Source organism: Giraffa tippelskirchi, chromosome 13 (genome assembly GCF_054371585.1).
Source record: "Giraffa tippelskirchi isolate mGirTip1 chromosome 13, T2T-mGirTip1v1.2.pri, whole genome shotgun sequence".
In the NCBI taxonomy this organism is placed as follows: Eukaryota; Metazoa; Chordata; class Mammalia; order Artiodactyla; family Giraffidae; genus Giraffa; species Giraffa tippelskirchi.
In genome coordinates this window covers 119,174,528-119,199,912 of record NC_137287.1, presented here as the reverse complement: position 1 = coordinate 119,199,912, position 25,385 = coordinate 119,174,528, and the positions used below count along the sequence as shown (strand labels likewise).

The 25,385-nt window shown below is 50.4% G+C and overlaps 2 long non-coding RNA genes across 2 annotated transcripts in view; both read right to left on the bottom strand.

The window, feature by feature from the left end:
* Positions 1-25,385, bottom strand: part of LOC145533225 (uncharacterized) — a 45,184-nt gene that overhangs the window by 16,448 nt on the left and 3,351 nt on the right. The window lies entirely within an intron of this gene.
* LOC145533223 (uncharacterized) lies at positions 2,956-25,316 on the bottom strand. The gene is made up of 3 exons (XR_014073922.1): positions 25,210-25,316; positions 3,867-4,120; positions 2,956-3,326 (listed from the first exon to the last, which is right to left on the bottom strand). It is a non-coding gene; the product is annotated as an uncharacterized LOC145533223 (long non-coding RNA).

Sequence of the window (25,385 nt, the reverse complement as noted above, 5' to 3'; positions counted from 1 at the left end):
GGCGCGAGCCCGCCCCCGGACCGCCCCCTCTGGGCCGGCCGCCGGACGAGAAGGGAGGGGGAGCCCGGGGAGGGGGCCGGGCGGCCGTCGGCTCCCACCCCGAACGCGGCCGCCGCCCGCCCCCTGCTGGAGGAGGCGCTGGCCTTCGGGAGCCGCTGCCTCCGGGCCTGGCTCTCCAGGGAGGGGACGCGGCCCCCCTCCCGCCCATGGATGCTGGAGACCCCAACCCCGCCAGCTCGGGCTCCCGGAGGGGTGAGCCGCCTCCACAGCCCTCCCCTGAGTGCGGCCTCGCCCCTAAACTGGCACCCCTCCCCAGATCTGGACCGGAGGGACTGTCACACCTGTGGCGACTTCCCTTCTGACATAGGAAGACCTGGGGTTAGGGGCTTGGGGAGTTGCAAGCGAGGGGGCGAGCGCCCCTCCCCCGGCCCCACCCACCGCACCTGCCCGCCCCCTCGGACCACACCTGGGTCTTCTCCAGCCCCACCCCGCTCTGACCTGGGGCCCCCTCCCCGGAGGGTGGAACGGGGGTGGGGTGCCCCCCGACCACACGCTGTGTGACCTTGGGCTAGTCACTTGGCTCCTCCAAGTTTCAGTCTGCGAGGGTGTCCTTACCATTATCTTTATTAGTTGTATTAACTGTCTCCAACGCAGACTCCCAAACGCTCACCGCTCTGGGGCGCACATCAGAAAGAAGGGCCTCCTCCCAGGGTACAAAGAGGCCCAGAGGCCCACAGGACACCCAAGATCACACGGCTTCATGTTTCCCACTGTTCTCCAAAGAAAAGCCCTTATCTGGGCACCCTCACAGCTGTTTGTCACCCCCCTCCCAAAGCACCTGTATCTGAGGCTGGTGGGGGTCCAGCCAGGGCCCAGGGGGGCCATGCAGAAGAGAGAAGGGAGTTCTCCTCTTTCAGCAGGCCCCTGCTGTGCGGTGAGAGGGGTCTGGACCCAGAGTTTGCTTTTTCACCCTGCCAGGAGGATGCCCTTGCGGCCCGTGGTTCACGGAGAAGGAGACAAGATGGCCCACCAGGATGGGAACGCAGGCCAGAGGCCCTCCCTGCCGAGGGGTGCCAGCCGCCCCAGCCCTCTCCTACACCATTCCAAGGCCATTTTGGCAGACCCTTGGGCCTACCCCTCTGCCACTCCCAGCCCCAGGCGCCCCGGGCAGGAGCTCCCAGCCTGCCTGGTGCTGACCCCCGACCCACTGACCCCAGCCCTGGCCCTGGCGGGCAGGCGGGCATTGCTCAACCTTCAGCGTTATCTGCTGAGCTGGGGTGACCTCCGCCCCGGAGAGCTGGAGAAATGACATTTCTGAGTGCCCTTGGGGGGTGGGGGGCAGGGAGCGACAGGGTGAAACACTGGCCCAGCCTGCTGGCTTTCTGGGCCTTCCCAGCAGCCTCTGGGCCAGGGAGGGACCTAAGGCCCTGGGGCCACCCAGCCAGGCCTCCCGGGCTGCAGAATGGGACACTCAGGGCTGAGCTGAAGGGCCACTGCCCCCAAGAGGCCCTCCCAGCCCTGCCTGCTGGTGAACTTCCTTCCTAGCCCTTGTCTCCCGCCGCCATGATCCTCGCTGTCTTGTCTGCCTCAGTCCCCCGCCAGACTACCCGCTCCATGAGCACTGGCCCTCAGATATGGAAAACCGCGGGTCAGGCATGCTCAGAATTTACCAGGGAACAGGGTGCGTTTACTGTTACCTCTGGACCAAGAACACGGTTTCCCCAGCTCTGCCCAAGGCAGCTCCTCAGGGCTCAGCCCGAAGGTAACCTCCTCCGAAAGCCCTCCCTGACCTCCCCTTGGAAAGTCCTGGGCCCTTGATCACTCCATTCACATCCCCTGCTTCATCTCCTTCACCACTCTCAAGGACAGTCCACATTATCGCACCTCCTCATCTTGATTTCTGTCCCCACTGCCCCCTTCCCTTGTCAGAGATTTCTGTGTTTTGTTCACTGCTGTTCCCCCAGTGCCTGGAACAGCACCTGACACAGGAGGGGCTCAATAAATGAAGGTAGATGGAGAAGATGGTGAGGTTCCCCCCCACACCCCATTAACTGCACTCTGTGATCTCTCTGAGACTCAGCACCCGCCCCTGCCTCTCGGGGTTCTAGGGAGATGCAGTGAGATGCGGGGAGTCTGCAACTAATTGAAGGATTTGTGTGTGACCTCAGGTCAGTCTTTCACCCTCCCTGAACGATATTTTAAGCCCTTTGCATATATTAACTCATTTAATCCTCCTGATCATTGGTAAGAAGCAGGTCCTATTATCATCCCCACTTTACAGATGAGGAAACTGAGGCCCAGGGGTGGGAAGGATTAACGTCTTCCCAGCCCAGCCTTCCCCTTTGGGTTTGTAATAAATCATAACGGGTCTGATGTGAGCCCCATTTTCCGAGTGGAAAAACTGAGGCTCAGAGAAGGGCAGTTGGGGGTTACATAGTGAGTCAAGGGGCCACCCAGGCCCTGGGGACCAGCCCCCCAGAACAGATTCAGTCCCATTGGGGTCTTGCCCTCACCTACCAAACACTGAGCCTCTGGCTCCCCACCCTGCCACCCCTGACGCTGAAATCAGTGATGGTTCCCACCCCAGCGCCACCGCAGGTGTCCTGCAGGGAGGCTGCCTGCACGGGTGACGTAAGCCCTTGTTTTCACAAGGCTGGTTGCTCAACAGGCCCTGCCTGCTGCCCCTGCCTGCTGCTCAGCCTTTCCCGGAGGAGGGGGGTGATGTGACCGAACCACTGTGGCCCAGAGCCCTGGAGCACTCCCAGTGGCCCTGCAGGCGGCGAGGGCCCAGAAACCAGGACCCACCTGTCACCTCCCACGGCGACTTCTCCCAGTCACCTGTGGCATAGGTGTTCCTAGGAACCCGGGGCAAGGAAGGGTCTCAAGGCGGCAGCCAGCACCCGGATCCAAGCCAGAGATGGGTTCGACTTGACCCCCGCAGTGATTCGCTTCGGATTTCTTTCTGTCTTGTTTTTTAATGACTGTGTTGCCAACATTAAAAAAAAATCAAGACATATCACATCAAAATTCAAAATTCTAGCTTCACTTTTAAAACAGGAAGCTGTGGGCTGGGCCCGCATGGCTGCGAAGGGTGGGCAGGAGCCGGGGGTCAACTGGGGAGGAACAGGCCCTCTCCTGCCCTGGTCCGTGCCCTCCTCTGCCCCCAAACTGCTATCAGAATTCCTTCTCCCGGCCTCTGCTGCTTTTCTTTAGCCCCGTTTGCAGGAGGCGGAGACCAAAGGTGTCCATTGTTGCTTCTTTGACAGACGGTGGTCAAGGTGTTCTCAGTGGAGCTTAGAAGTCAGCCAGCAGGTCGAAAAAGAAGGCTGAGGGGGGAAGCATCAGAGGGTGCAGAGAGACTGTCTCTGGAGGCTGTGGAGCTGGGATGTTGTGGGACTGGCCTATTCCTGCTCTGCACCCTGCAGGCCGTGGCACTCTGGTGCCCCCTCTAGACCTCAGTCCCTCATCTGGTCAACGGGGGTGACGCCATTCCCTCTCTCGTGGGCGTTCTGGGCCTCTGGCACCCCCTCACACCGGCCCACCTCAGCTCATGAGAGTGAAGGACCTCCCCTGAGCTCTGCAAAGTGCCTGACCATGCACGTCCCGGAAGCCTCCCAAAGCAGGCAGGCCTGCAGGCCCAGGGCTGCTCAGGACTGCCCCCGGAATCACAGTGAACTGGTACAAGAGCAAAAGCCAGATTGCCCCTGATTCCTGTGTCTGACGTTTTCCCCCACCATGCCTCCTCTGCCAGACCTCACTTTCCCCACCTGCCTAGATTAGATCCCGGGGAGCTTCCAGGTGCAAGGTCCTGGGATCCGGAATTTTGGAATCGGTGGGAGACCCTCGGGGCTGCTAGTGAAACTTGCCTGGGCGCATGCTGCCACCACGTGGCCAGCTCTGGAAATGCAGTCAGTTCGGTTCAGTCGCTCAGTCGTGTCCGACTCTTTACGACCCCATGGATTGCAGCACACCAGGTCTCCCTGTCCTTCGCCAGCTCCTGGAGTTTACTTAAACTCATGTCCTTCGAGAGAGTGATGCCATCGACCATCTCATCCTCTGTCATCCCCTTCTCCTGCCTTCAATCTTTCCCATCATCAGGGGCTTTTCGAATGAGTCAGTTCTGGAAATGCAAGAGTGATTTAAATGAATCTTTGATGGAGGACCTACTGAGTACTTGGCTTATGGGCACTGTGGATACTAATAGATGCTCACAAGGCATGAGCAAGCCACCACTGAAAGAAGTAAAAATGTCCAACAAGCAGACAAAAGGTACTTTCCTTAAGTCATTCATCAGATATTTTTTGGAACTTGCCATGTCTCATGCCCTAGAGACGTATTCACGAACAAGACAGAAGTGATCCCTGTTCCCATGAAGCTGATATTCCTTTTGGGGAAGATAAACAGTAAACAAAGTAAATGAGTTAGGCATACAGTGGGTTATATTCTGGTAAGTTCCATGGAGAAGAATACAGCAGAGGAGGGGGATGGGGAGTGTTGGGGGATTTTATTTTAACTTGAGAATGGTCAAATAACTGTGCCGTGTGCTCAGTAGTGTTCAACTCTTTGCGACCCCCTGACTGTAGCCCGCCAGGCTTCTCTGTCCATGGAGTTTTCCTGGCAGGAATGGGTTGCCATCTCCTTCTCCAGGGGATCTTTCTGACCCAAGGGTCGAACCCATGTCTCCCGTGTCTCCTACATTCAAATTCTTTACCTGCTGAGCCACTGGGGAAGCCCATTACAGTTCTTAAGTTTTTAGAATGGTCAGGGGAGCCTCATTGAGGTGACAGGTGAGCAAAAACATGAATGCAGTGAGGGAGTGGGCCATGCAGACAGCAGCAAGGAAAACAGCAAGTATAAAGGCCCTGAGGTAGGAGCATGCCTAGCTCATGTAAGTAGCAGGAAATTATCTTATAGGAATAGTGGGGGCCATATCTCACAGGCTTTGGAGCCTCCCTGATGGCTCAGTGGTCAAGAACTCGCCTCCAGTGCAGGAGACGCAGGAGACATGGGTTCAATCCCTGGGCTGGAAAAATCCCCCGGAGAAGGAAACGGCAACCCACTCCAAATATTGCTAGGAAAGTCCCATGGAGCCTGGCGGGCTGCAGTCCGTAGGGTAGCAAGAGTCAGACACGACTGAGCATGTAACAACTTTGGCTTTTCCTTGGGGTTAGGGGGAGCGAAGGCGAGTTCTGAGCAGAGGAGGGACAGGATCTGACTTAGGTTCTGATAGAATCCGTAGGCTGCCTCTGGGGGATGGACTGTCCCGGAGGTAAAGGAAGAAGCAGGGAGCCCAGCGAGGAGGTAAACGGAGTCACGCAGCCAGATAACAGTGGACTCCATCAAGCCATGGCGGCTGTGAGAAAGAGGGTCTGAATCCACTTTATAAAAGTAGAACCTTCAGGATTTGCTGACAGATCCAGTTACAAAACAACCACACCATGAGCCGTTCTATAGCCATTTAAAGGGACAAGGTATATGACATCAAAAGCGCTAGCAACCAACAGGGGAAAAAGTAGATATATTTGATGCATCAAAATTAAAAACTTCCAGGCAGTAAAGGACAAAATCAACAGAGTAGAAAGACAGTCTACAAGAAAGGGGGAAATATTTGCAGGTCACATATCTGATGTTGAAGATGAATCGCCAATACTGACCACCTGATGCAAAGAGCCGACTCATTGGAAAAGACCCTGATGTTGGGAAAGATTGAAGGCAGGAGGAGAAGGGGACGACGGAGGATGAGATAGTTGGATGGCATCACCGACTCAGTGGATGAGTTTGAGCTAGCTCCAGGAGATGGTGAAGGACAGGGGAGCCTGGCATGCTGCATTCCATGGGGTCACAAAGACTCAGACACAACTTAGCAACTGAATAGCATCTGAAAAGAGGTTAATATCCAGAAAATATAAAGAACTCCTACAACTCACCAGAAAAGTTACTCAATTAAAAAGAGGCAAAGGCTTAAAATAAACATTTCTCCAAAGAAGACATGTGAACGACACATGAAAAGATGTTCAAAATTACTAATTATTTGGGAAATGCAAATCAAAACCACAATGAGAGACTTCACACCCACACCCACTGACTAATGTAAAAAAAAAAAACAACAAGTGTTGATGATGATATGGAGAAACTGAAACCCTTTTGTGTTGCTGGTGGGAATGTCAATGGTACAATCCCTGTTAGAAACACTGAGGTTCTTCCTCAAAAAATTAAAAATGGAACTACCATATGATCCAGCAATCCCACTTCTGGGCATATACCCAAAAGAACTGAAAGCAGGGTTTCGAAAATATATTTAACACCCATATTTACAGCAGCAATTATTCACAATAGCCAAAAGGTGGAAGCAACACAAATATCCATTGATGTATGAATGAATAAACAAAACGTGGTCTATACGTATGAGGGAATATTATTCAGCCTTTAAAAAGAAGGAAATTCTGACACAGCCTGCAACATGGATGAACCTTCAGGACATTATGCTAAATGAAATAGGGAGGACACAAAAGGACAAACACTGTCTAATTCTACTTATATGCAGTGCCTGGATCAGTCAGACTCACAGAGACAGGCAGTAGAATGTTGGCTGGGGAGAGGGGAGTGGGGAGTTGTTTATCAGGTACAGAGTTTCAGCTCGGGAAGATGAGACGGTCCCAGAGATGGATGGTGGTGTTGCTTGTACATCAGTGTACATATACTTGATCTCCCTGAACTGTAGTTGTGTGTGTGTGTGTGTGTGTGTGTGTGTGTGCGCGCTCAGTTGCTTCAGTCATGTCCGACTCTGCAACCCTATGGACTGTAGCCCACCAGGCTCCTCTATCCCTGGGATTCTCCAGGCAAGAATACTGGAGTGAGTAGTCATTTCCTTCTCCAGGGAATCTTCCTGAACCAGGGATTGAACCCGCATCTCTCGTATCTCCTGAATTGGTAGCCGGGTTCTTTACCACTAGCGCCACCTGGAATCCTGAACTGTAGTTAAGATGGTATATTTTTTTGAACTTTTTTTTAATTGCTGGTTAATTTTAACTATTTACTTGGTAACAATTTTAGATTTATAGAAGAGTTGTAAAGTCAGTACAGCATTCCCATAAAATCTTTGTACAGCCTCCTCTAATACTAGCATCTTACATAGACATGACACATTTATCAGAACTATGGGATTATAAGATGGTCAGTGTCATAGAGCTACCATAAGATCCAGCAGTGCCACTCCTGGACATGTATCCAGAAAAGATGAAAACCTAATTCGAAAAGATTCAGGCACCCCACTAGTCATAGCAGCACTATTCACAAGGGCCAAGACAGGGGAGCAATCTAAACGTCTTATCGACAGATGAATGGATAGAGAAGAGGTAGGAGATATATATTTATGTATGTATATGTAATTACTCTGCCAGCAAAAAAGAATGAAATAATGCTATTTGTGGCAATGTGGCTGGATCTAGAGAATATTATACTTAGTGAAGTAAGTCAGACAAGGAAAGACATACTACGCAATGTCACTTATATGTGGAATCTAGAAAACAATACAAATCAACCCATACACAAAACAAAAATAGACTCACAGACATAGAAAACAAACTTATGGTTACCAAAGGGGACAGGGACAAGGGATAAATCAGGAGTACGGGATTAACAGATACAAACTACTGTACATAAAATAGATGAGCCACAAGGATTCACTATGTAACACAGGGAACTGTAATCAGTATGTTTTAATGACCTGTAACAGAAAACCTGAGGCTATATATGTATGTGTATCTGAATCACTTTGCTGTCCACTTGAAATTAACACAATATTGCCAATCAACTCTACTTCCGTTTTTTTTTTTAATGATGGCAAACTTTATGCTATGTGAATTTTATAATACCACGATTTTTTTAAAGGACAAAGTATCTTTTTACGTCAGCATGGAGAGACACCCAGTGGGACTGTGAGTGAAAGGAGGGCCTGGCAGGGCAGCTTCCTGGTAGAGTCTTGCTTGTTGTGAAAATCCTCACCATTAGCTGAAAAAAAAAAAAAAACCCAAAATTCTGAATCCCACATGCGTTGATGAAGCAGCACTGGGAAAACAAACAGGCTCACACACTTTCAGTGGCTTTGCTAAGTGGTTCGAGGTCTAGTACCTTGGCCATAGCTATCAAAATGGAAGACTTCGGGCCCAGAAATGTTGGGCATTTATCCTACAAAGACACTCACACCTCACAAAGACAGACGGACACTGCAATAGCAAATCTCCTGCTCTGGCATCAGTATTTCCAGGAAAGACTCCGCAGCTGCTAAAAATAACGGGGCAGTGCTATGGGGGAGAATCCAGACCAGCACTGCCCCACAGGACTCCCTGGGCTGGTGGGAACAGCCCACGTCTCTGCTCTGCCGCTTGGGAGGGAGCTGCCGGCTGCAGGAGGGCCACTGAGCCCCTGAGAGGTGGCTGGTGTGACTTGGAACTCAGTGTTTTTGTTTCATCAGTTTCACTCCCGTGGCTAGTGAGGACTGGATTGAACCGCATGCATCTGGGACCATCCCTAAGGTCTATCGTTAAGAGAAAAAGGCCAGGGACTTCCCTGGTGGTTCAGTGGTTAAGAATCTGCCTGCCGATGGAGGAGAAACGGGTTCCTTCCCTGGTCCAGGGAGATTCCACATGCGGGGGGGGGGGGCAACTAAACCTGGGCACCTCAATTCCTGAAGTCCGTGCGGCCTGGAACCGACGCTCCGCGACAAGAGAAGCCACTGCCATGAGAAGTCCGAGCATCACAGCTCGAGAAAGCCAGCGCAGTCGTGAGGAGTCGATGTTTTTAAAAAGAAGGTCAATAAACGAATGAATGACTTTAAAAGAGAGAGAGGAAGAGAACGGCCAGGCCAGGACGTGTGGTGTAGGAACCCCCACCTGAAGGCAGACGGGCAAGGAAATGCAGCCTCAAGTGTTCGTGTGAGCGGGCGGGCTCCTGCTGGAAGGGCCGGGAGACATGCCCAGCAGGGGCGGCCTGGAGCCCGCGGCGCCCCGACTGCCGAATGCCGGGGGGATAACGCACCCCGCAACTTAGCAGCTGGCCACCACCCCGCTCCGCTTTGCTGACAGCCCTGTGGGTCAGCACTTTGGACAAGGCGCGGGGCGGGGGCAGCTGGTCTCCGCTCCAGGGCTGTCTGCGGGCGAGAACGCCCAAGGTGCCTCCCTCATCCCCGCGCGTGGGGCCGCCGCTGGCTCGGCCTGCACGGCGGCTGGCTGCGGGAGCCTGTCTGCGGTGAGCCGTGGTCCCCGCTCTCCGTTACCTAGTCTCTCCCTCCACGCGTGGCCTCTTCAAACGGCCTGCGGACGTGTCCGTGATCGTCACCGGGCTTCCTCTCCGGCCCCTGCACCTGTCTGGCTCTCTGCTGGAATGCGCTCCCGTGCCCCCCAGGTTGCTCCTCCCCGTGGGCTCCCTGGCACAGTGGCCGTGCCCCCAAGCGCAGAGGGGAAAGCTGCTGGGGCTTCTCAGGCGGAAGCCCCACACTGGCTCACCAACACTTCTGTCCTGTCCTGCCGTACGGGCCAGGCGCAAGGCCTGGGGACTGCGCAAGGGCGTGCCTTCCAGGAGGCTGGCTCGTGGGGAGCCCTCGAGGACGTCCACTACAGCGGGCTGGAGCCCTGAGGTGGGAGGAGGGAGGGAAATCGACATCCTCTTCCAACTTCAAAATGGTCACCGTGGATATGCTTTGTTTGCTGTTTAGCCGCTCAGTCGTATCCGACTCTTGGTGACCCCATGGACTGTTGCCCTCCCGTCTCCTCTGCCCATGGGATTTCCTAGGCAAGAATACTGGAGTGGGTTGCCATTTCCTTCTCCAGGGGATCTTCCCGACCCAGGGATGGAACCTGAGTCTCTTGCATTGCAGGCGGATTCTTTACCGCTGAGCCACTAGGGAAGCCCTGGGTATGTGTTACTTTACTACTGTTTGAGTTCAGAAAGTCATGCCTGGCGTGGTCCTGCCACCACACCTTTGGTCCTGCTGTTCCCTCTGCTTCTAACACGCTTCTCTCTGCCTGCAGCTGAGAAATGCCCTGAGAAACTTCCCCTGAATGCCCAAGTCCAATTTCTCTCTGCTCCCTCTGTGCTCCCTACACCTTGTGACTCCAGGATCTTATTCTGACCCTACTGCACCTGGTTTTGTGTAACCTCCCTCTCCTTGGAGCCCCTCACAGTCAGCCCAGTGTAGGTCATCTCTGTATACACACACTCACATAGGACTCCTGCCGGTGCTGAATAGGTGCTCAGTGACTTAGGGGCACAACCCTGGAAAATACACACTGACCTGACCCCCAATCTCCCCACCCAGCTGGAGGCAGGGCTGGCATCGCTGGTTGCACTTATCTAGAATGACCACCAGGTGGCAACAGAGCCTAGCCTCCAATCTGCCCCGCTGTTTGCTGAGTCCAGACAGGAAAGCAGGGGTAGGTGGCGAACTTCAAAGGTCTGGAGTTCCAGGACAGGAGGCTCCACGCCCAGCTTTGAAGAGAAATTTTCCATCCTTATTGCCCACCCCCCTCCTCCTCAACTTCAGATTTTGCTCCCCCCTCAAGCAAACTGACTTTAATCATAGGCGTGCCAACCATTCATAGGTGCAACCCCCTGACCAAACCACCTGATCACCACCTGATCAAACCATTCAATCCTAAAGGAAATCAGTCCTGAATGTTCACTGGAGAGACTGATGCTGAAGCTGAAGCTCCAATACTTTGGCCACCGGATATGAAGAGCTGACTCATTAGAAAAGACCCTGATGCTGGGAAACATTGAAGGCAGGAGGAGAAGGGGATGACAGAGGATGAGATGGTTGGATGGCATCACCGACCTGATGGACATGAGTTTGAGCAAACTCTGGTAGATGGTGAAGAACAGGGAGACCTGGCGAGCTGCGGTCCATGGAGTTGCAAAGAGTTAGACACAACTGAGTGAGTGAGCAACAACAAAGCAGCTATCTCTAAAATCTTGTGCCAGGTGAAAAGCACCAACACAAAGGAATACATCCTGCCTGATTCCACCTATAGGAAGCTGTAGAACAAGCAACATTAATCTATGCTGGAAAGTATCAGAAGCGTGATTTTCTCTTCTGAGCGGTGGGCAGGGTTTTGTGGGAAAGTAGGAGGGTACTTTTGCGGGTGATGGTAAATGTTCCGCATCAGTTTTTCCAAGCTGTCATCACAAATTATCACAAACCAGGGCACATAAAACAACATGCATTTATTCTCCAACAGTTCTGGCAGCCGGAAGTCTGAAATCAGAGCCATGCTGGTGCAGTCTTTAGCATTACTTGCCTTGGAGTCACATCACGCCATGCTGTGTCTCCCTCTTCACGGGGCCTTCTTCCCCTTGGGCATGTCTGTATCCACATCTCCTCCTTTCTCTTATAAAGACACCAGTCAGTGGGTTTAGGGCCCACCCTCATCCAGTATGAGCTCATCTTAACTTGGTTACATCTGCAAAACCTTGTTTCAGAAATAACCCAAAGTACACCTAAGATCTGTACATTTCACTGAGCGTCAGTTTTACAGACAAGAAATATTTCATTTATCTCAAAGGAAAGATCTTTGGGGTGCATATTAGATATGTTAAGAGCAGAAGAGCAATGGCCCCTGAATGGCTCACAATTAAACAATCTGGCAGCCAGATGTGCTTTACAAAGGAGAGGAACACTGATAATGAACATGTCCGGGGCAGCTCCCTTGGACTTGACGCCTCCAATTCTAATTTCCCCTACAGGAGCCCTGGAGAAGGAAATGGCAACCCCACTCCAGTATTCTTGGTTGGAGCATTTCATGGACAGAGGAGCCTGATGGGACCGCAAGGAGTCACACTGAGTGATCAACACTTACTTACTTACTGAACTCTAGCTTCTGGTGTCCATGCTGAAGTATTTAGGGGTGAGTGTCCTGGTGTCTGCATCTCACTGCCCTGTCTCTTTGGTGCCTGTTCATTGGGAAACAGTTCCTTGGTCTGTCTTTCCTAAAAATTGATGACCTTGACACTTTTGAAGAGGCCTGATATTTCACAGAATGTCCCTCTTGTGGTTCCGTCCAAAGTTTCCTCGCGGTTGAACTGAAGCTGTGCACCTTTCTCAGGAACCGCCCAAGTGGTGGTGTGTCCCTCTTGGAGTTCCGCAGCCGGAGGACCTGAAAGCTACACGTCCCCTTATTGGTGATGCTAATATTCATCACTTGGCCGAGTGATGTGGGCCAGGTTTCACCACTGCCAGAGAACTGTATTTTCTCTTTGTAATGAATAAGCATCTCATGGGGAGATATTTTTAAACTATTTCAATATCCTATTATTCCTGCAATCTTCACTCATTGTTTCGCAATTTCACTACCTTTAGCACCCATTATGATACTTGCCTCAATCAATCTATTGCTATGTGTATAGTGACCCCAACACTTAGCAGCTTAAAATAATAATCAGTCATTTTCTCACGGGTTTTTGGAGTCAGGAATTCAGTATTGTTTGACCCGAAGGTTCTCCTTAGAATCTCTCAGAAGATTGCAGTCAAGATGTTGCCTGGGGGCTTCCCTGGTGGTCCAGTGGTTATGAGTCCACCTGCCAACGCAGGAGACACAGGTTCGATCCCTGGCCCAGGAAGGTTCGATCCCTGGCCCGGGAAGATCCCACATGCCCCGGAGCACCTAACCCCGTGCTCTGTCCACGGCAAAGAGTCTCCTCCACTCGCCGTAACTGGCCGGAGACCTCGAGCAGCAGTGATGACCCAGCACAGCCAAAAATAAATGAATAAAGAAATCTTTTAGAAAAAGATGTTGGCTGGGACTAAAATTATTTGAAAGTTCAGCTGGGGCTGAAGCATTGATGTTCAGTGGGAAGAACAGAATGTGAGCCATAATGGAAACCCCATGGTTAATGATTAATTTTAGTGATATATTTTACCGAGCCCTCTATATCTAAAATCTTATCATTTCAACATGTTCGCAATATAAAAAAGTATTAATGAGATATTTGACATCTGGGTTTTTTTCAGGCTTCTTTGAAATTCAGGGTGTATTTAACACAGCAGATTCCAATTTGGGCCACTTACACTCAAGCATTGAACAGCCCTATGTGGCTGGTGGGTATCACGGTGGAGAGTCCAGTGCTAAGGGATCTGCTTCCAAATGACTCTCTTACACGGCCCTTGTGGGTGGCCTCGGCTCCCATCCACGGGCCTATCGCTAGGGCTGCCTGAGTGTCCTCGTGACGTGGAAGTTGTCCTCCCCTAAGCAGAAACCGTCACAGCTTGGCTGGGAAGTTCTGATTCATCCACCATATTCACCAGACATTGCACCTTCAGATTACATTTCAGTCTTTACAAAATTCTCTTAATGGGAAAAAAAAATTCAATCCCCTGGAAGACCGTAAAAGGCACCTGGAACAGTTCTTTGCTCAAAAAGATAAAAAGTTTGGGGACAATGGAATGATGAAGTTGCCTGAAAAAATGGCAGATGATGGAACACAATAGTGAATACGTTGTCCAATATGAAAAGTAGTGAAAATGAAAAATGTGTCTTTTACTTTTACTTAAACACCAAAGGCACTGTTTGGCCAACCTTATATTACCGAGTCTCCTGATAGTTTCCCTTCTGCCACGTTCTATTTATTAGAATCAATCGCTGATCTCAGGAGGAGGTGAGTTTGGCTCCGCCCCTTGAAGAGTGAAGAGTGTCAAAGAACTGGTTGTCGTTGCTGCTGTTGTTCAGTTGCCCAGTTGTGTCCAACTCTTTGCAGCCCCACAGATTGGGATTTTCCAGGCAAGAACACAGGAAGGAGTTGCCATTTTCTTTCTCCAGGGGACAAAGAGCTCTTCCCAACCCAGAGACCGAACTCTCTTCTCCTGCCTGCGTCTCCTGCATTGTAGGCGGATTCTTTACCACTGAGCCACGGGGGAAGCCCGAAGAGCTGGCAGCCATATCTTAAAACCACCTCACCCCCATTTATTTGTTTATTCACTTTTATCAATATGGACTCGTGGATTTTATCTTATTCCACTTTTATTTCCTTCCATCATTACTATTATTTGATCTGGTGCTCAAATGGGCCCTGGTTTGGCTTCTGTCAGCCCCTTTCCGCTGGCTCCTGTGTCTTTTTACCACATCCCCATTATTCTTGGAGCGTGACCTTATTTTCTGACACAACAAGATGTCTCGGGCGCAGTTTCTACTTTTCTTACCCCAGCCTCGATCCTCTCAGTGGCGAAAACCTGGGTGCCATCCAACTTTAACTCTAACTGATGTAAAGTGATAGCTCCTCTTTGCATTCCCTCTTACATGTGAGTCTGAGCCTTTCCCCCATGCTTGCGGTTTTCCTCTTCTGCAAATTGATCTTCACATCCATTGCTCTTTTTCCACTGAGGCTGCTGTCTTCTCTGTCATTGTTTGCAGGAGTTTCTCGTATGTTCTAAGCACTGCAGTTTTAGACACTGTGATGTGTTCACACTTAACATCTTTCTATTAACTTTGTCCATAGGGTCCTTTGGTCAGAATTCCTTCATTTGGACATAATCAAAATAAATGTTATTGGGGTTTTTTTTGCCTTTTATACATTGTGCTTTTTTATTGTGGTAAAATATAGATAATATAAAACTAACCATTTTAGTCATTTTAACAGTACATTCATCATGTTGTGCAACCACCATGATTGTCCACATCCAGAGCTTTTTCATCCCAAACAGAAATTCTGTCCCCATCGAACTCTACCCCTCCTCACATCCTCCCCCCAACAGCCTCTGGAAACCGCTAATTTGCTTTCTATCTCTATGAAATTGACTACTCTAGGCATCAGAGAAATTGTACAATGTTTTCCTTTTTATGACAGGCTTATTCCCCTTAGCATAATGTTTTCAAGGTCCATCCATATCGTAGCATATGTCAAAATGTAATTTCTCTTTATGGCTGAATAGTATTCCATTGTGTATATATAACTTCTAATTTTTCTAATTTTGCACTTCATATTGTCTTTAATCCATCTAGAACCCATCTTTGTTTTCAGTATGAATGAAAGATCTGGTTTTAGGGACTTCCCTGGTGGTCCAGTGGTAAGACTCCGTGTTCCCAATGCAGGGGGCCTGGGTTCAACCCCTGGTCAGGGAACCGGATCCCGCATGCAGCAACTAAGAGTTTGCATGCCGCACTGAAAGTCGAAGATCCTGCCACAACTGAGACCCTTTACAGCCAAATCAATATTGTTTTGTTTTTAAAAAAAAAGATCCAGTTTTATCAGGGGCCACTTTCCCAACATCATCTTCTGAACAATTTCTCCTCCGCTCGCCGGACTGCGGGGCTGCTGTCACTGTGCCTTTATTTCTTGTATTCCCACAAGCTCCCCTGTCCCCGCTGGCCTGTTGGCCTTGCACCAGCACCCCCACGGCCTCTGTGATGATGGTTACACGTCTTTTAACTGCTGATGGGGGAGTCTCCTCTTTACTCTTCATTTTTAAGGTTGTGGCTAAGCTCTTTCCACATCACATCTTGTCAAATCCTCAAAACTCCCTGTGTCAATGGGTTCGACCCTGATCCTCACATGACAGGTGAGGAGACGGAGGCCTCAGCGCGGGCAGGTGGCCTGATGGAGTTTACAGAGCAGAACTAGGACAGAGAGAACTCACCCGGCTCTAGGGCTACCCTCTGGCCCCCAGAGCCCAGCTTCCTCTCCCCGCTGTGGCCTGCCAGGTTCTTACCTGTCAGAAGAGGGAGGGCCCGGGAAAGGCTGCCGGACGGGCCGCTCGCCCGCCGGCTTTCATAGCAGGATGGGAAACCCCCGAGCTTTTAAGCAGAGCCTTTCCCACCGGGAACTGGTTACAGAGATGATGCGGGAGCCCAGAAGCCAACCAGGAAGTTGTTTAGAATTCACAGCTCCCCTTCCTCCCAGCTCGGCCGCCCCCTCCCCACAGAGATAATACAGTCTCCTGCAGTGGACGCTCCAGGACAGGCCATGCCTGTGAGTACCTTACCGAAACATTAAATGACAGTTCACATAAGTGCTTCAACGCACCTAGACTTGGAAGCACCCAGTATGGAATCATCAACAGAGCCTACCGCTTTGAGTTGCTGACCAGGGCACGTGCACCTGCCCTCTTGGCAGACCTTTGCAGGCGCCTGGTCAGAATCAAACCTTTCACCGAAGCCTCAGAAGAGGGAACTTGGTGGAACCTCAGGGTATTGGATGAAGCCTTGACTTTACTGACAACTGAGTGACTTTCTCAACCAGGCCACTGAAGGGAAGACGTATTTGGAAGAGTGATTTAGATCATTCTTTTCTGACTTTTCAGTGAAAAGAAAAATTAAATGCCTAATCTACTGTAGTTTTGGAGGGAGGTTTTCTTTAACCTTGGGCATTTTTTTTTTCCTTCTTGCATTGGTTAGGAAGATTGCTTTTGATTTTTCTGTAGATTTTGATGGGGGTAAATGTTCTAGACTAGCAGTATTTTCGTGTATATTGTGAGAAGGTTTAGATATTTTAGAGTGTATTTTGGAGAAGATCCCTATCTTAGGATTAGGTTTCCATTTAAAAATAAACAGTTCACCAAAAAGACAACAACAAGAAAAGAATTCACAGCAGCGGAAGGTCATTGCCATCTCTAAGCTGGAGGGACAAAAGGAGGAGGTAATATGACAGTTGTCCAGGGCCTGTGGTCACTCAGCAAAGCTGGAAACACAGAGGACTGTCCTGTGGGAGCTGGAGCTGTGGAGGAGACTCCGCTGTTGATGGAGACGCGGCCCAAGGTGTGAGGAGACAGGGGGAAATACCCTGGCTTCTCCCTTCCTCAAACCGCCCATCTCCCCCCAGGACCTCCCATTGGCCAATGAGAAGTCAGAGGATCTGGAGCCTGGGAAGTGCAGCCTGCAGAAGTCAGCACCTCTGCAACTCAGAGCAGAACCAGGGAAGGGCAGCACAGGGGTCTGAGGGCAAAGAGGCCCGGTCCCTCCCCAGCAGGAGCTCCCTTCCTGGCCCCAGTTCCTCCAGCAGCCCCCACCATGGCTCCAGCCCTGGCTTCTTGGATCTAGAGACACCACATCATCCCTGTGTCTCCCCGCCCTCCAGCTGTAGCTCAGCCCGGGATGCCTCCTGCTGCCCGTTTAGCATCTCGGCTCTTCCATCATCTCTACAAGCAACTCCTTGTGTTGATATCCCATCTTCCGTTTGAAACGCCTAGAGTGGTCTCCATTTTCCAGACTCGACCCTCACTAATACAGCCATGCCATATTTCAGAGAATGGCCACAGTGCTACCTGCTAAGTCTGTGGATCGACTGAGTAATGAACCAGATGGGAGGGCAGAAATCAAGTGAGCTGAGTCCTGGAGGCGGGGCCCATGGCAGGCACCGCGTGGGCCAGGCTGCGGAGGAAACGCAGCAATCCTACGGCCGACTCTGGCTTCTACCAAGATGCCGGGATTCACAAGTCAAGACTCGGGCACTGCTGAGAGGCTCCGCGTGGCTCTGGGCCAAGGGAATCAGCTTCTATTAAGGGCCTCGGGGTGCCTGTCTGTATTCATATATCACCCTGTGTTCGCTTGCCAGGGCTGCCAGAACAAAGCACCACAGAACGGGCGGGTTAAACCACAGAAACGTCTTCAGTCACAGTTTTGGAGGCTGGAAGTCTGAGAGGAAGGTGCCCTCGGGCCTGTTTCCTCCTGAGGCCCTCTCATAGATGGCCGTCTCCTTCCTTCTGTGTCGTAATCCAAGGACACCAGTCCTATTGGATTAGGACTCACCTTGTTGACCTTGTTTTAACTTCATAATCTCTTTAAAGACCTCATCTCCAAATAGAGATCCATTTTGAGATGCTGGGGGCCAAGACTTCAACATATGACTCGGGGCTGGTGGTGGGTGGAGGGCGGTCGGTTTACAATTCAGCCCACGACAACCCCCAATCTCACATGGTAGACATTATCGGCCCCATTTTCCAAACAAGGTGGTGGAGGCCCAGATGGCGATCTGCCCAGGGCCACCCAGAGCTGGGTCAGCTCTTCACCTGTCAGGCCCCCAAAACTCTTCTCTCACTCTCTGTGATTGCCTCAGACCCTGGGAAATGCATTCCAGTCTCCCCTTTAACTCCTTTGTGTCATAAGACAGTGATCCACCATGTCCTGAGCATGTATTATGGACCAGGCTCTTCCACTGGCATTCTGTACGTCTTCCGTGTACACAAGACGCCCTTCCTTCTCGCCTCTGCTCCGACTTCCTCAGACATACCCGCACCCACCCCGGAGCCCCTCATTTGTAAGAGTGCCACCACCCACAGAGATCCATCTCCTGCCTTATTTTCCCTTACAGTGTTATCCGTATACCTGAAAGTATCCTGTATGTGTGGTTTTTGTGGATATGTTTTTTTTTTAATAGTCTTCCCCCAACAAGACTGCAGGAGGGCAGGATCCAGGTCCTGGCATAACTTTATCGCCTAAATGAGATTCACCATAGTCGCTTAATGCTGGCTCAGTAAATAACGAAATGAGTGAATGCTCTCATAAATCCTCACCAAACATCTGTGAGACGAGGGCCGTAGGATTCTCACTTTATTGAAGAGGAAACTAAGCTCAGAGAAGGTCCCAAGCTCACTCGGGTAGTAGGTAGTGAAGCTGGAATTTGAACCAGGTCTGTATTCTCAACCTCCACAGCCAGGCCTTGTCTTGGCCTTCCTTCTAAGTCTCTCCTTGCTCTGTGGCTTCCCAAACGACCCTCATGGCTGAACCTCTTATTCTGGAAATTCCCAACTCTTCACTGAGCTGAGCTGCAGCATCATTTTGTGCCAGCAGGTGTCACAAGAGAAGTCATCATGGCCACATCAGCAGTCCAGAACTCCTTAGCATGAACCTGTCAGAGTTTATTTAATCACCTTTAAGGACAAACTTTTGCTCCATAATCAGTCTGCAGCTACATCCTTACACCTGTGTTTATGGGCTGTCAGGTGAGAATTTCTCTGGGAATAGATTCCTAAAAAATGGAATTCCACAGAGCTATGAATACTTCTAAACTGCATAGATTCCATGCAGAGCCTGGAACTTACAAAGTCTGGTTTACAGCCCAGAAATGTGGGGCCCAGGGAAGGCACGTGGGTTATCCAGGGGCACACAGCAAACTAGCACAAGGGCCAGGTTTGAAATTGGCTCCACTGGCTCCCACCGAGGCTCACATGCCATCTTGGTGCATTTTTATATGTTTGTGGGCCTGGATCTGACTACTGCTTCTGTCATTCAGTCATCCACTTGTTCATCTAACAAATGCATTGGTGAGATACAAGCTCAATGCTGCAAGAATGGCTCAAATAACAAATGTCTCCTAGACAAGAAAATAGTTTATTTTCCTCTCTCACATCAATCTGAACAAAAGCTGTTCAGAGCTGGATGATGGCTTTATGGGTTTAGAGGCCCAGACTCTTTCCAGCAGTTTCCATCTCATGGTCCAAGATGGCTGCCCTAGCACTGCCATCACATCTACATTACTGCTAGTAGGTAGTAGAGAAAAAGCAATAAAACTCAACCTCTTTAAGGGCACAAATCAGGGTGTTTTGTGCCACTTTCATTCTCACCCTATTGACTGAAACTAGTCATATGTCCTATACTGCTGCAAGGGAGACCACGAACAGTAATCATTAGCTAACACAGCTAGGCAGCCATCATGCTTTATTCTAAAACTCAGGGCTCTATTTCCAATGAATATATTGTCCTTTCTCTGCCACTCATACATTTTCTGAGCACCTACCATGTGTGGAGAAGGTGCGGCAGACTGGAAATAACACAAACTTTGGAATTTTACTCCTCTTGGGTTTGAATCCCAATTTTGCCTTTCCCTGCTGTGTGGCATGACCTCTCTGAGCCTGTTTCTTCATTTAAAAAATGGAGACAGGAAAGTAAGTGTGTTAATCCCATGCAGGAGTTTTGTGAGAGTCACAGTATAGGCTTAGCATTGAACCTGGTCTATACTTGGCACTAAGAAAACAGCAGCTGCTGCAATGTGTATTTTATGCTTGCAGCATATCTCAATTCAGACCACATTTCAAGTGCCCAGTAACCACTTACAGTGTACGAAAGGTCTAAACCAGCAAATAAAAGGATAAATGTTCTGAAAGAAAGAAAGAAAAGAAATGGCAGCTGCTTTTAAAATGAGCCGTACCCAGAGCCAGACTCCCAGGGCCAGAGGTGACTCAGCAGAGGCCGTGCCCTCCAATTCCAGTGGGGAGACATTCCAGGGCAGCCTCCGGTCAATAAAAGCTTGGAGACATGTTCACGCATAATCCCAATACATCAATCATGCATGAGTCAGAGACTGATGCCCATAGTCATAAAGCAGCAGCTGGGCCCAGGATTCCTGGCATCCTTCCAAGCCCAGGAAGCTTCCCTGGTAGCTCAGCTGGTAAAGAATCTGCCTGCAATGCAGGAGACCCTGGTTTGATCCCTGGTTCAGGAAGATCCCCTGGAGAAGGGATAGGCTACTCACTCATTTTCTTGGGCTTCCCTGGTGGCTCAGATGGTAAAGAATCCACCTGCAATGCAGGAGACCTGGGTTCCATCCCTGGGTTGGGAAGATCCCCTGGAGAAGAGAACGGCTACCGACTTCAGTATTCTGGCCTGGAGAATTTCATGGACAGAGGGGCCTGGTGGGCTACAATCCATGAGATCGCAAACAGTCAGACACAACTGAGCAACTTTCATTTTCCAAGCCCATCTCCCCAACCCCATTTTACAGAGAAGCAAACAGAACCAAGGGCTTTTCAGGTAGCGCTAGTGGTAAAGAAACTCTCTGCCGGTGCAGGAGACGTAAGAGACACAGGTTCGATCCCTGGGTCGGGAAGATCCCCTGGAGGAGGGCATGGCAACCCACTCCAGTATCCTTGCCTGGAGAATCCCATGGACAGAGGGGCCTGGTAGGCTACAGTCCATGGGGTCGCACAGAGTCGGACATGACTGAAGTGACTTTGCATGCACGCAAACAGAGCCAAAGGAAGAGCTGCAAGCACCGTGTGACTACACTGTTTGATTTTATCAGTCTCCTCCTAATGGGCCATGGGGGCTGGTTCCAATTTGGAGCCATCGCGAACAGACTTGGTTGAGCCTCCCTATGCCTATAGGAGCAGGGTTTTCCAGGGTAGCTGGGGAGAGAGAATTTGCTGGGGTGAACTGTAGATCTGGGGGTGCTCCAATTACAACTGGGGGAGGTGTCTCTCCCCAGTTTACCCATAGGTCAGTTTCTCAACCTCAGCCCTACTGACATTTTGGGCCAGAGAATTCTCTGTTCTATGCCTGGTAGGGTTTGGCAGCATGCCTGGCCTTTACCCACGAGATGCCAGCAGCGTATCACCATCCCCAGGTGTGACAGCCACAAGTGCTTCAAGGCATTACCAAATGTCCCCTGGGGGGCAAATCATCCCAGTTGAGAAACACTGCTCTCAAGGTACAAAGCCTGCAAGCAGGGTTTATGAGCACAGATTCTTTCAGCAGATTCATGGCTGTCATTGATTTTCTTCTCTTTGGACAGGCGCATGTTTTATCCCTTTGGAAGAGGTCCATGACCTTGGCAATCACTAGTATAAGAATAAGGATTTCAGAAAGCTAGCCAGTAGGCAGTTGCTGTAGAATATGGGGAGCTCAACTCAGGGCTCTGTGACAACCTAGGGGGTGGAATGGTGGGGGGAGGGAGGGAGTTTCAAAAGGGAGGGGACATATGTATACCTATGACTGATTCACGTTGCTGTACAGCAGAAACCAACACAACATTGTAAAGCAATTATCCTCCCATTAAATTTTAAAAAAAGAATAAGGATTTCAGGTCTTATCGGGATAATTAGCGGAATTTGAATATGAACAATAAGAATGATGTTATAACATTGTATCAACATTAATATGTCCTGATTTTGAAAACTACTCAGAGGTCATGTAAGAGAATGTCCTTGTTCTTAGGAGATGCACACTAAAGTAATTAGCAGTAAAAGGACATTTTATCTTTTTTTATGTAACTGACTCTCAAATGGTTCAGAAAAATTACAGAGAGAGAAAAAATGACAAATGAAGTAAAATGTTGACAATTGGGGGATATGAATGAAGGTGATATATAGAAATTTATTGTACTGTTTTTGCAACTTTTCTGTAAATCTTATTTTTAGAAATTATTATTTTCAAAGGGTTTTTTTAAAAATCATCGATGCTTTACTCTAGTTTTTAAAACTAGTTTTCATCTGCTATTCCCACCTGCTCCCAGGGAAAGGAGGCATGATTATGCCTAGAAACTGGGCCCCACAGAGGTTATGGCCCCAGGAATCTCCCAGAAAGGGTTCTCTTTGCTTTTATTGGTATCTGTAAAACGCCCAGCAGGAGGATGACAGTGGGAGGTGACAAGAAAGGAGGTTGGGGAGTCAGCACGGCCTTGACTGCCAGGAGAGGGTGTGGATCTCACCCCAGCATCCTCATAATCAAATGTAACAAACATTTCTGCCAAGAACCCCACCTCTCACAGTGCTCACTGTGAGCCTTACAACACACCTATGAGGTGCTATTCTTTCCATTTGGAGGAAGGAAAATGGACCCACAGAGGCTCAGAAACACAGCTGTGAGACTCCAAGCTTCAAACACCAGGCTTCTTCCACTGCCCATCACTGCCCTGGCCTGCATCCCCGTCTCAGGTGTCTAATTCTGTGTCTTCCCTCATTTCTGGCTTTGCTCTAACTTGATGACCAAAATCATGTGTCATTCTCTAGGTCAGAAAAAACTACTTGACGCCACTGGACATCAATACTTGGGATGTCCAACCTGCATGCAGCACGCCCAGAACATAACTCCTGGTCTCCGCCCCCTCCAAACCTGCTCCCACCTTGTTCTTCCCCAGCTCAGTCAATGGCACCTCCGTCCTTCCAGTGCTTCAGGCTAGAAACCTGAGAGTCATCCTTGACCTCTCTCCCTCACCCCCCATGACATCAACCAGCAAGTCCTGGCTACTCCACCTTCAAAATGCATCCAGAACCCACTCCTTCTCCCATCTCCACAGTCACTCTAGTCTGACCTTCCAACCCCTCCTACTTGGTCTGTTGCAGACACTTCCTCTCTCGTCTCCTGATTTTGCTCAGTCTCGGAGCCCACCTCCCACAAGCAGCCCAAGGGTCCTACTAAAATGTGAAGTCAAGGTCACTGTACAATTCTTTACTAAAATTTGCCCAATAGAACTTTCTGCAATGGTGGAAATGTTTTATATCTGCACTAATTCATTAGTCTCCAGCCACGTGTAACTATTGAGCACTTGAAATGTGCTAAGTGTAACTGAAGGACTGAAATTTTAGTCTTAACTTACTTAATTAGCCACCCTCTCTTGGCAAGATTGTGGGAAACAGGCACGCTTGAACACAGCTAGTGGGAATATAAATTAGTTATATGATTCCAATGGCAATATCTGCTTACCTACCTACCAATAGGTTTATCTATATCTACCAAAATGGCTAAGCAGTTAACATTTGTCAAAGCAATACCACTTCAGGAGTGAGTTAAATAGACCTACCTTCACGTGCCAAAATGACATTGAGTAAAATGTCTATAACATTCGAAGATAGGAAATGACCCAAGTGTCCATCAATAAACAACTAGTTAAATGGATTATGATCTAGCCACACAGTGGAAAATGATGAAGTTACTTAAAAAATGAGGAAATAATGACCCCTAAAGCACAAAGACAAAAGCAGATAAAACTTCATCAAGAGTAAAAACATTTTGTGCATCAAAGGACACTCAAGAAGGTGCAAAGACAATCACAGAATGAGAGAAAATATGACAGTCATGTTCCCTGCTCTTTCCCTACAGCAACCTGGGTCAGCTTGGTGCTTAACAAATGTGTTCCCTGAGCAAATGAATAACCTGTTTGTCCATCACCCATCTTGTGCTGGCCACTAGGGGAGCTCCAGACACCAGCAGGAACCAGCCATCTCATCCTGCTTGGAGGTCTGGGACACAGGCAGAGCATGGAGGGGTGTGTCCCTGAAATCTGAGATCCAGTCGATACCAACACAAGGCACCTTAATCTCCTGGATTGAAAATCTGAACTGTGTAAGCTCCAAGAAGGCAAAGCCAGCCAGTTTTGCCAGAATTCAGCAGGATGTGAATTGCAGACTGCAATCTCTCCCTGCCAAGGAAGCCTGCTTTTCTTTCCTGGGAGGTGGTATATACAAAGAAGCAGAAAAGGGGCATGGGTCTGGAGGGGGATAGTGGCCACCCAGGGCAGGAACACCCAGGAAACACTCCTGGGGTGACTCACTTCTCCTAGCTCCGGGACAATCCAGGGCTTAAACCTTCAGAGAACCAGGATGGAACCTCCAAAAGATCTTACAGAGTGGGGTCTTAGCTCCCTTCCCTGTTTCCCTTGGGTACCTCTCGGGTCCTTCCACCACCTCTTGAACACTCTTAGCTCCCATCTGGTGGGTGACGCGGTGTGGAATTTATGTGAGCAATTACCCTGTACTTTGTAGTCGGCTAGACCGGTCCTGTTCCTGCTGAGGTAATAAATTCATTTGAGACTTAATTCACTCCGTAAGCATTTAATCGAGCTCTTTGGGAAGATCCCCTTGGAGAAGGGAAAAGCTACCCACTTCAGTATCCTGGCCTGGAGAATTTCATGGACAGTCCATGGGGTCGCAAAGAGTCGGACACGACTGAGGGACTTTCACTTCTCTTAGGCTGATCGGGGACATGGGAGTGTGGCTGTGAACCCGGCAAGTCTTAGCCCTGGGGAGCTTGCTTTCTGGGGCGGGGTGGGGGAGCCTGGCACCGACCGTCCGTTCCGACGAGCACTGGGAAGGCACGGTGATGTCACAGTGACAAGGAGGAGGGGGCACCTCCGAGCGCTGTGGTGACAGCGGCCTCTGAGGAGGCCACCCAGCTCCTGACCTTGAGTAAAAAACACGCTGCGGTCGAGCTCTTGGCCCGGCGCCCAACAGATAGTCAGCGCTCACCAAATCTGACAGAGACTCTTATCACTCTCCTGTCTCCTTCTTCCGGGGGACACTGCCCCCAGCCCCCGGTCAGGATCGTCCCCGGGGGCACCGCGCGAGCTGGGCCCACGGTAGGGGGGAACGCTCGGGGTCCTCGGAGGCCCTGAAACCTGCCCCGGCCACGGACCCTCCAAACGGGGCCTGCCCTCCCCGGCCAGGGGCCCTCCCCGCGCGTCCCCCGCCCGTCACAGATGCCGGCCTAGGAGTGCCCAAGAGACGCCCGCTCAGACCTCGGTCCTCGGCACCGGGGGCGTAAACCCAGCCAGCCCGGGGCCATCAGCGCGCTCGGACCCGCAGGGCGGCGGGCGACGCGCCGGGTAGCGCGAGCGGCCGACACGCGCCGCCGCCCGGCTCTTCCGCACGCTGCGGGCCCGCCCCTCGCGCGCCGCGGTTGGCTGCGGCTCAG